The sequence below is a fragment of the Centrocercus urophasianus genome, unplaced genomic scaffold (genome assembly GCF_019232065.1).
Source record: "Centrocercus urophasianus isolate 14NV4802_14NV808 unplaced genomic scaffold, USGS_Curo_1.0 seq_16, whole genome shotgun sequence".
In the NCBI taxonomy this organism is placed as follows: Eukaryota; Metazoa; Chordata; class Aves; order Galliformes; family Phasianidae; genus Centrocercus; species Centrocercus urophasianus.
Genome location: NW_024884711.1, coordinates 46412477 through 46422367, shown reverse-complemented (window position 1 = coordinate 46422367; position 9891 = coordinate 46412477). Strand labels below are relative to the sequence as shown.

General features: G+C 40.0%; 1 long non-coding RNA gene across 3 annotated transcripts in view; it reads left to right on the top strand.

The window, feature by feature from the left end:
* The window catches only part of LOC122159515, a 16018-nt gene extending 7958 nt beyond the window's left edge, over nt 1–8060 (top strand). For all 3 annotated transcript variants that reach the window (XR_006168539.1, XR_006168540.1, XR_006168541.1), the window contains 5 exons: nt 150–295; nt 1349–1491; nt 4117–4246; nt 5524–5681; nt 6633–8060. This is a non-coding gene — a long non-coding RNA (uncharacterized LOC122159515). The remainder of the gene's footprint in view (nt 1–149; nt 296–1348; nt 1492–4116; nt 4247–5523; nt 5682–6632) is intronic.
* The last annotated feature ends 1831 nt before the right edge of the window (nt 8061–9891 follow it).

The following is a 9891-nucleotide window of genomic DNA, read 5'->3' as shown; positions in this document are numbered from 1 at the left end:
TAATAAATCATAACTGCCTTTCATTATACATCCTATCAATTTTGGCTTCAGTGATACTCTGTTCTGGATGTTGCTGTGTTCACTTTCCTTCTTAATTTCTTAACATTGTCTTTCTGTGCTAATTACCTTGTCCGCCCTTGTTTCCCAAGGATGAATATTTGCAGCTGTGGTAAATACCCAAAATTCTGTGCCAAAATGTAAACAAAGCTGTTAATGCATCCAAATTAGCTGACATCAAGCAACAGCAACTGCTCCCTTGCAGTCTTTGTGGCAAAGACAACAAACTAAGGAAATGGTTAGTATAAATTGAACTCTAAATAAAATTACAGTTTAATCTATCCCTCTGTAAGAATGAAAAAGAAGGAAATGGAAAGAAAGAGACAAGGAAATTTGGGGGGGAAGGGAGAGGAGGGAGGAGGAACGAGTGAAGTTGTACAAAATCGTAACATCATCCCCTAAGTGCAATTTTGTTTTGAGACAGTGCTCATGGGAAAAAGTGACAAAGCAAAGAAGAGAGGAACAACAAAAGATGTGCTGAGAAGATGCTCTCTCTTGTTCTAGGGCATTTAAGATCTTGTTCCTATGGAGGTAGTTTATAGATGTCATTTCTCAACCTTCCACTGTCTCCACAGTAAAACCTGAAAAGGACTTTCTTTATAAGTAAATTATCAGGACAAAAAAGGGCTGTGAGAGTAGTGACAGAGTGACATGATCAACAAATGCCTCTGCCAGCAAATAAAAAACAGGAAGTGAGGGAAACCTTTCTAAAACCAGACTTCCTGGAAAGACTTGCAGGCACCACCAGAAATCATGAAATAGAAGATCTGGTTTATATTGTGGCTTGAGCTGCAATAAGCAATAAGCAAATAGAATTCTAGACTTTAGCACAGGTCATATTTTTGGTCACTGAGGATGTTTCTTGTTGCAGTATACTTACACGTTACTCAACACACAGTTAATCTAGGTGAAGATTCATTTAATAACAGCATATATCCTATTTTAGCAGTGAGACCAGCTCTCTTCTAGAAAATCAAGCACTGTTTTGGTGGCCTGAAAGATCAATAACCTAGACTTAGTGGCATCACTTCTGAAATAACAAATAAGATAGAAACATTAGCCATGCTAAAATCTCCCTTCTTGAGTCTACAAAATTGCAGTCTTTCATCTCATCTTTTTTCTTCCATGACATTCCATGGTTTCTTTTATATTTCCCTCAGCTCCTTGTGGTACAGGCATGGTAGAGCTCCATAGATGAAGCATAAATTGTTGAATGGGATATGGGCTAAAATCCTGCCTATGTCACATGACAACAAAATCACATATTTTTTCACTCTTCTGATCTTTTCAGGTCGTTTACCACCTCACTAGCTGCTAGAACCACCACCAGTCTCCCTGGGAAGCCTGTACCTGCAAGGGAGATGTTGCATAACCCTATAGATAAGTGACTGCACTTGGGCTCAGAAGACTTCAGGTCAGCCTCCAGAGATAGAGGTACCACACAAACGTGGATTTCTACTCCTCATGCATAGTTCAGTACACCTCTGTCTTTTCTCTTCCTTCTCCTAATTGCCTACTCACTCAGTTTCTGTCTCTCCCTGTCATCTGAGAGTTTCCTGGACTTTCTGTAATTTATTTATTTTTTTTCCCAGAACAAGACCAATATTTTTACCCAAGAGGGTGGTGAGGCACTGGAACAGGTTGCCCAAGGAGGCTGTGGATGCCCCATCCCTGCAGGCGTTCAAGGCCAGGCTGGATGTGGCTCTGGGCAGCCTGGGCTGCTGGTTGGCGACCTGCACACAGCAGGGGGTTGGAACTGGATGAGCATTGTGGTCCTTTGTAACACCGGCCATTCTATGATTCCATGATTCTATGATTCTATGAATATCCTTACTGGGCAATTAGGTACCTAATTGAGAAAAACATGCACTAAACCCAGAGAAGGTTTCTCTGTAGGTGTAGTCTGAAGGATTAGTGCATAGATGAACAGCTAGTAGCCAAGAGTAAATTCGTTTTCCATCTCTGTTAGACCCGTGTCTGATTCCAAAATTGGCATAAACTGCTCTCAGCCCTATCTGATGTGTGCAAGCCATACCTGATACCTCTGAATCCAACATGCCACACATGTTTGTTTGAGCAAGTTGCACGCATACCTGCTCCTGTTTTGTTGAAATGTGAAATTAGAGGTCTGTGTTCATGATATATGTTTTTTAATGTAAAGTTATTTAAAAAACGAAAAACAAGAAAACAGTTTTTTTTTGCAAGGCTATGTGGAAGCGCAGAATTTCTGTGCAATATCCATTGCAATAATTCATTCTGATGTAGTTTTCACACTTCACTGGAATCCCAAATAAAATCTCACTCCACAAGAGTCCCAAGCCTTTAATTATTTCAAACGTCAAACATCTTGCTATGTAGCATTAAAATATATTTGTGTTTGAATCGGATTCATTTGCCCCAGTCACGACACATTTTTGCTTCAAAGCAAAATCCATGATCAAGTGCCAGCAGTGTAAGCAGTTACCATTTGTCAGCTGAAGCGCACTAACAACATGAGCACTTTTTGGGTGTTGACCCATTTGACTTTCACAAACAATTGGAGCATTTCCAGGTGCTGCTCCTCTTCCACCAGAAGCCATCGTCACTGTAGAGCAGTTGGGTAAAAAGAACATGGTCTGTCATGCCAAGAGATTATGAATATGTTTTGTTTTGTTTTTCTCATGAAATTTTCCCAACTCAGATTTCAGAGGGTTCTCGTTTGGGGATGACAGCTGCTTTCTAGACAGGTGACTCCCCACATCCCATGAGCACATGCTTGGAAAGCACAGCATCATTGCTAGAGACCTGTTGTAATACATATGCCAATATATGGGAGGATAATACTGACTCTAGGATCTAAGTGGCTAAGACTCTTTTTACTGAGGAGTACCAATTCATTATCTTAGAAGGAAAATAGAATCAGAGACAACTCATTTTTTGTAATGACTTAATTTTTGAAAATTGACATTTTCAGTATAAAAATTACAGATTTAGGGGAAGCTAAAATATTATAGCCAATTTAATCCACCTCCTAAAAGCACTTTTTGTCATCTTTGATTACTTGCTGTAGCTGTAACATCTTTTCTAGCTCTATCTTTTTTTGCCTTCATGACGAAAAATAAGAAAAAAAAAAAAGATATTTTCTGATTAAAATCCCACAAGATAAGGGTATCTGTAATGATGTTTCCAAGGCAGCAATAACACAAATAATTTGCAGAAGTTGTTAGGTCTCCAATTTCATTTTCCCTTATAGCTTAACAAATTTGGCTGATGCTAAGAAGCCAAGCTGAGAATAGTTCAGTCTGACAAAGGACAGATTTCATGTTTAAGTCTATTTTAAATGACGCTGTTCCTACTCATGCAGCCTGTTTGCATTTTGTTCCACAAATGACTAAATGTTACTGCACCAAATTCATCACATGGTTCTGCTAGCTTCTCTTCATCTGTTCATCAGCTCCTATACAATTTGTAATTTAACTGTGATTTATGGTGTTGTGTGAGGTAAGGACTAACAATCATAAAACCATAGAATCATAGTTTGGGAAGAGCAATAAGATCATGCAATCCAGCCAGCAACCCATGTCTGTGACCCCGTAGGCCATGTCACTTGATGACACATCTCCATGGTTCTTGAACACCTCCATGCATACTGACTCCACTATGTTCCTGGGCAGCCTGTGCCAATGCATCACCACTCTAAGAAGAAATTTTTCCTAATACCCAGCCTCGACCTTGTCTGAGACTTAAGGCCATTACCTCCCATCCCACTGCTGTTACTGTGGAGAAGGGGTCAACCCCCCACCTTACCACAACCTCCTTTCAGGGAGCTGGAGAGAGCAGTAAGGTCTCTCTTGAGCCTCCTCTTCTGCAGATGAAACAATTCTGGTTTCCTCAGCTGCTCCCCATATAAGAATTGCTCACCAGATCCTTCACAGTCCCTTTGCCCTTCTTTGGACACAGTCCAGGACATCAATGTCCTTCTTGCAGTGAGGGTTCAAAACTGAACACAGCACCTGAGGTGTGGGCTCACCAGTGTGATTGAGCAGACTTAGTTCCCATTACCACCTTGTTTTCTTGCAGCCTTGGAAATGGTCCTTGAACAGATACCCTTAAGAAGCAAGCACTCCCCTCTGCATATTCTTACGTAAGAAAATTCTGATGCCTCTTAAACTACAACTTCTGGGTAAATCTGATGGTGTTCTGATGTCAGGTAAGTGTCTGCTTTCAACTGTGTTACATGAAGTTGATCAGAGGGCTGGAGGACTTTTGTGAAGAGAGGTTGAGGGAGTTGGGCTTGTTTACCTTGGAAAAGTGGAGGGTCTGGGGAGACCTCATCGAAGCCTTCCAATACTTGAAGGGAGCTTATAAGCAGGAGGGGGAGCAAGTTTTTCAAAATCTGATAGTGATAGGACAAGGGAGAAAGGCTTTAAACTAAAAGAGAGGAGATTGATGTTAGACATAAGGTGGAAATTTTTTACTCAAAGGGTGGTGAGGCCATGGCACAGCTGCCTAGAGAGCTGTGGCTGCCCCATCTCTGGAGGTGCTCCAGGCCAGATTGGATGGGGTCCTGGGCAGCCCGAGCTGGTGGGTGGCAACCATGGTAGGGAGGTTGGAACTAGGTGATCTTTAGGTTCTCTTCCATCATAAGCCTTTATATAATTCTATGACCTCCACACTGTAAAAAAGCAAAAAGTTTGGAAATAAAACAGATTACATATAAGCAAGTTGTCTGGAGCGCAGGAAATTGTGGAGATTATTTGTACCTGAGCTGGAACAGCTATTTCAGTAATTACTCTTCACTGGTTTATGTGCCCCCCTAAAAACCCGACATCCATTTCTTAATCTTTGTGATTTCTTAAATAAATCATCCTAAATATGCCAGGACTGGTGTGTACAGTAAAATTTAATGTGAAGTTTCATGCCCTTCAGTTGGGAATGGGAGATAATGACTGTGGTACAGAATGACCCTCAGCAAGTTTGTAGATGACACCAAACTCTGCACTCTACACACCCAAGGGACGGGATGCCATTTAGGTCAGGGAACGGGGCTCTGAGGATCTGATGGAGCTGTGAGTGTCCCTGTTCATTGCTGGGGCGTTGGACTTTAAGATGAACCTATTGGTCCTATAGATGACCTTTAAGGGTCCTTCCAACTCAAAATATTCTATGACTATGATTTTATGATCATTTTTAAGGATGCATTTTTATGATGCCTATATTTTTGATGCATTCTCTAGCATAATTAGGAACTAGTTTCAGCTTTACCTCTGAATGTGTAAGCTATTTCTCTGCAGTGAATTCACAGGAAGTATGAGTTGTCAAGTTTTAGGCTACTACTAATTGGTGGTTTTTTTCCCCTACTTCCTGTAACTGTAGTGCTTTATTAGAAGAAACGTTCACTATGTGTGGATGCAGAGTGGTACACACTTTGTATTCTTTATGCTAGTTATACTAAACTGTACTAATGAAGGGAATGCTCTTTTTCAGGACATTCATGACATGATATCCCACTGCCTGCAACTACTATCCTTTCTGTCTGTGGCCTGCACATATATGTGTGAAGCAAAACTCTGCAAAGTAAAATTGATTGACCAGCCTTGGCTGGCATTTGCTTCACTGCTTACATGAAAATGAAACTAAAAGAGGTAAATGGACATATAATTCATGCTTTTTACTATTGTTACGTGCCAGGAATGTATTTGGCAGTTGTTCCAGTGTTGTTCCAGGTCAGAAATTTAGGAGGTTTTTTGTAATTCTCATCTCAGGATTACAGGCCATCAGAGTGCAAAGCCTTCTATAAAGTGATTCCAGTAAGGGAAATTTTATGTGAGGTTACATAGCAACTTACATTTAATCAAGTAGCTGCCAAGACTCAGGTTATTCCACTGGGGAAGAAAGAATAAGGAGTCCTTGTGTGGAATTCAGTTTGAGATTAAGATATCAATATTTAGGCAACTAGATGCAGATATCTACAAATAAATTAGGCCTTTAAACTCCCATGATAGTCATTAAGAACTGAGTCAACATTAATCAGTAAAGTTTACAGCATGATTCAACTGGCAAACAGGTTGATAGTTTCTGAGGAGCTGAATAACCTTCCAAGATCCATTGACTCTATTGACCTTCTCAATTAACCATTTATTAGTCCGTTGACATCAGCGTGGTTTCATATACCCATCTCATATAAAAAAAAGTCAAATTTAAAAAGCATAAATAAAGGAACTCAACTGACTTGTCTTAGAAGGTTTCATTGGCCATTTGAAAATAATGCTATAGGTTATCTGGAATATCCAGACAAGTTGACAGACAACATGCAAAAATTTTGGACTGGCGGCTACAATCATGTGGGAAACTCAGAGATATCTATTATAAGACTGGATGCCTAAACAAGGCAAATAAATAAAATAAGATCTTAAAATCTTTCTCTGTCCTTCCTCCCCTCTATTCCTTATGCTCATAATAGAGAGGAGTTGAAAACTTATGCTTGCTCCAAGGAACAGAGGATTTTGCAGTTGCACTGCAAGAACTTTTTGTTTGCTTTTTAAGAAACACTGCAGTACCACAGTGAAGGAACACTTTCTTTGGTATCGTCTTAGGTTTGCTGTCTGTCAGGGCCCTACATCAGGAGGAGGATACTGGGTCTGATAAGGCTGGAGGATTGCTATCCACTACTGCTCTTTCAGGCTGGGTCACGGGAGGCTGCAATTAGGAAACAAAATATTTAAAAAGACTTTATGTACTTTGGGAAGATGTTGGAGGGATTGGGAGCCCTGGTAGCGTTATCCTGATTCCTCCCACTTGGAGACTGAAACTCAGACAGAAGGAGAAAAACAAATCAGTTGAATGAATGGCTGCATGTATGGTGTCATACTCATGGTTTCAAGTACATCTTGGATGCACCTTTGAGAAACCAAGCCTGTTGGTGTTGGATGGAATGCAACTGACCAGGAGGTGCAAGATTATACTGGACAGCAACCTGGCTGGGCTTATCACCAGAGCTTTAAACGAGATTTGATGGGGGAAGGTGTTGTAATGCTGAGTGACTGAGAAGAGCCATGAAACACTGTCATTTTAGGAAGTAATGCAGAAAAAGCTCAGATTTGTCCCAGAGGAATCTGGGAGAGCTTCCACAAGAAGGTAACACAGATTATAGCCCAACTAAAGTGCCTCTACACCGTCGCATGCAGTCTGGGAAATAAACAGGAGTTGGAAACCGTGGTGTAATTTGAAAGCGATGACTTAATTGCTATCATAAAAGTCTCTGAGAAACAGCAATAATAATAAACAGGGATAAAATTAGGGACAAGAACTATAAAGGGCATCTGGTGATCAGAGTTTACGATTAGGCTGTCTGATCCTGATGGGGATTTCAGCCACTCAGAGATCGGCTGGGAAAACAACACAGTGGCATGCAAGAAGTCCATGGTACTCTTGGAGTTCATTGAAGATTACTTCCTAGTCCAGATACTGGACAGACCAGGGGTTGGAGACTGAAAGAAGAAGTTATTGACACTGCGTCATGGGCTGCATCAACAGAGAGATGGCAGAGGGCAGAGAGGGGATTGTTCTCTGCTCTGCCTCACGAGGCCCCGTTGACAGTATTGCATCCAGACCTGGAACACCCAGCACAGGAGGGACGTGGGTCAAAGATGATCAAAGGGCTGAAATACCTCTCCTATGAAGAGAGTTTGAGGTGTCCAGGCTTGTTCAGCCTGGAGAAGAGAAGGGAGATCTCACTGTGGCCTTCCAGTACCTGAAGGGAGCTAATTAGCAGAGGGGAGACTGACTTCTGTACATGGTCTGGTAGTGATAGGACAAGGGGGAATGGCTTTAAATTAAAAGAGGAAAGATTTAGGTTGGATTTGAAGAAGAAATTCTTTACTCGGAAAATGGTGAGACCCTGGTACTGCTGACCAGGAAGCAATGGATGCTCCATGACTGGAGGTTCTCAAGGCCAAAATGGATGAGGTTCTGGGCACCACCTGATCCGGTGGGTGGACACCAGTTCATGACAGGGGAGTTGGAACTGGATGATCTAATTCATTCTATGATTCTGTAATTCTATGATCTTACTTCTACATCTTTCAAAGAAAAAGACCTCCAGAAAAAAAAAAAAAAAAAAAAAAAAAAGAAAGAAAGAAATAACAAAAAAGGGTTAAAAAAAAAAAAGAAATGGCTTCTTATTATTCAGAAGATGCTTTGTGCCCAGAATCTGTTTCTAGGGAAGTTTATAAATGCACTTTGCTCTACCAAAATGACCTTTACATGCCAACAGAAAAGAGTCTCTGCAAAACTACATGACATCAAACACATTTCCCATAAGCAAATTTGACCTCATCGCTGAAATGTCAGCAGGCAAATTGTTTGGAAGGATTGCTGATGGGCAAAGTCAAGTTTTGCTGCACCACAGTGCATGAAGTGCTCTAAGAGTTCATGCCACGTATGTTTATTTTTGAAAGGCTCCAACAATTTCTTTCATCTTGCTTGTATTCTTCCAGGAGTCTAAAAGATTGACACTCCCTAATCAGTGACTGATGGAACTTTGGAAATAATAATATCATCTAAATGTTATTTATACATAAAGATTATATTTAAGGCTAAATAAAACGTTTTTTAAATGACTCAATGATTTTTAAATGATTCTAAATGACTGAATACCTTTTTGCTAGTCTCATTTGCAATGCGACTCCTTTTTCCAGTGGTCAGGGACTAAGCCTCTGTCTGCAAATTGTGAAATATGTCAAGCATGGTGTAAATCTTAATTTCAAATGAATGTGACTTCTGTGAAAATCAGCCCTTAAAGGTTTTCATTTCTTCACTGCCTTATTATATATGTATATATATATTATATATGTATATATATTAAGAAATTATGGTGTTTCAATAAAATTATACTCTGGATAATCGGGAAAAATACTTTAGAAATGAATAAATTAAGGAATAAGAAGGAGCTTTTCTATAACTTCTCAGTATTGATATCCTGTATTATTATTCTTTGCACAAATATTTTATTCTTTTCCCACGGACAGTAATTGCTGTGCATTCCTCAAGAAGTTGAAAGGCAGACTCCGTTCCCAGAATCTGTCTGACTCACATTTTCACATCTCCCTATTCAGGAGTGTTACAACAATTTAAATCAGCTGAAAATGTAATCCAATCAACTTTTCAGTGCGGCAAGACAAAATATATACATCCATTCCTCAGTTTTAATTGCTGTTGTCTCTCATTGCAGTAATGTGGAAGCATCACAATGAGGAAAGTGAAAGGCACTTGCTTCCTCTGTATCTTTATTAAGATTTCTATATGTGTTGTTAAGGTAACCACTCTGAATCTGTGCAGTTCATAGCAGAAGTTATTTCCTGTGTGGAGTGACAAACATTCAGATACGAGCTGATAGAATGAAAAAAAAGCACAGTCCCAGAAAAAAAAAAAAAAAAAAAAAAAAAAAAAAAATTCCCACAGAAAAAAAAAAAATGGAGTAAGGAAGATTAACTCTGCCTTTCATTCTCTTAATGTTAAATTCAGCATAAAAAATGAAAATCTCAAGGCAAAAAATAATGACTTTACTACCTCTCTCGCTCACACACACACAAAGTGTACACAGACTTCTTGGTTTTCTTGTTGTTATTGTTGCTGTTGTTTCTTTTTCATGTTGGGGTTGTTGGGTTTTACCTATATTTTGGTGGGAGGATGTATCTCTCACCTTGGAAATAGTCTAGGTGTGGAATAATATTCTGCCAAAAATCTGTGTGTGCCCATTTGTCTCAGATGATTTCATATGAAGCAGAAGAAGAGGGGGGGAAAGGAAGGAGGAAGGGAGGAAGGGAGGAAGGGAGGAAGGGAGGAAGGGAGGAA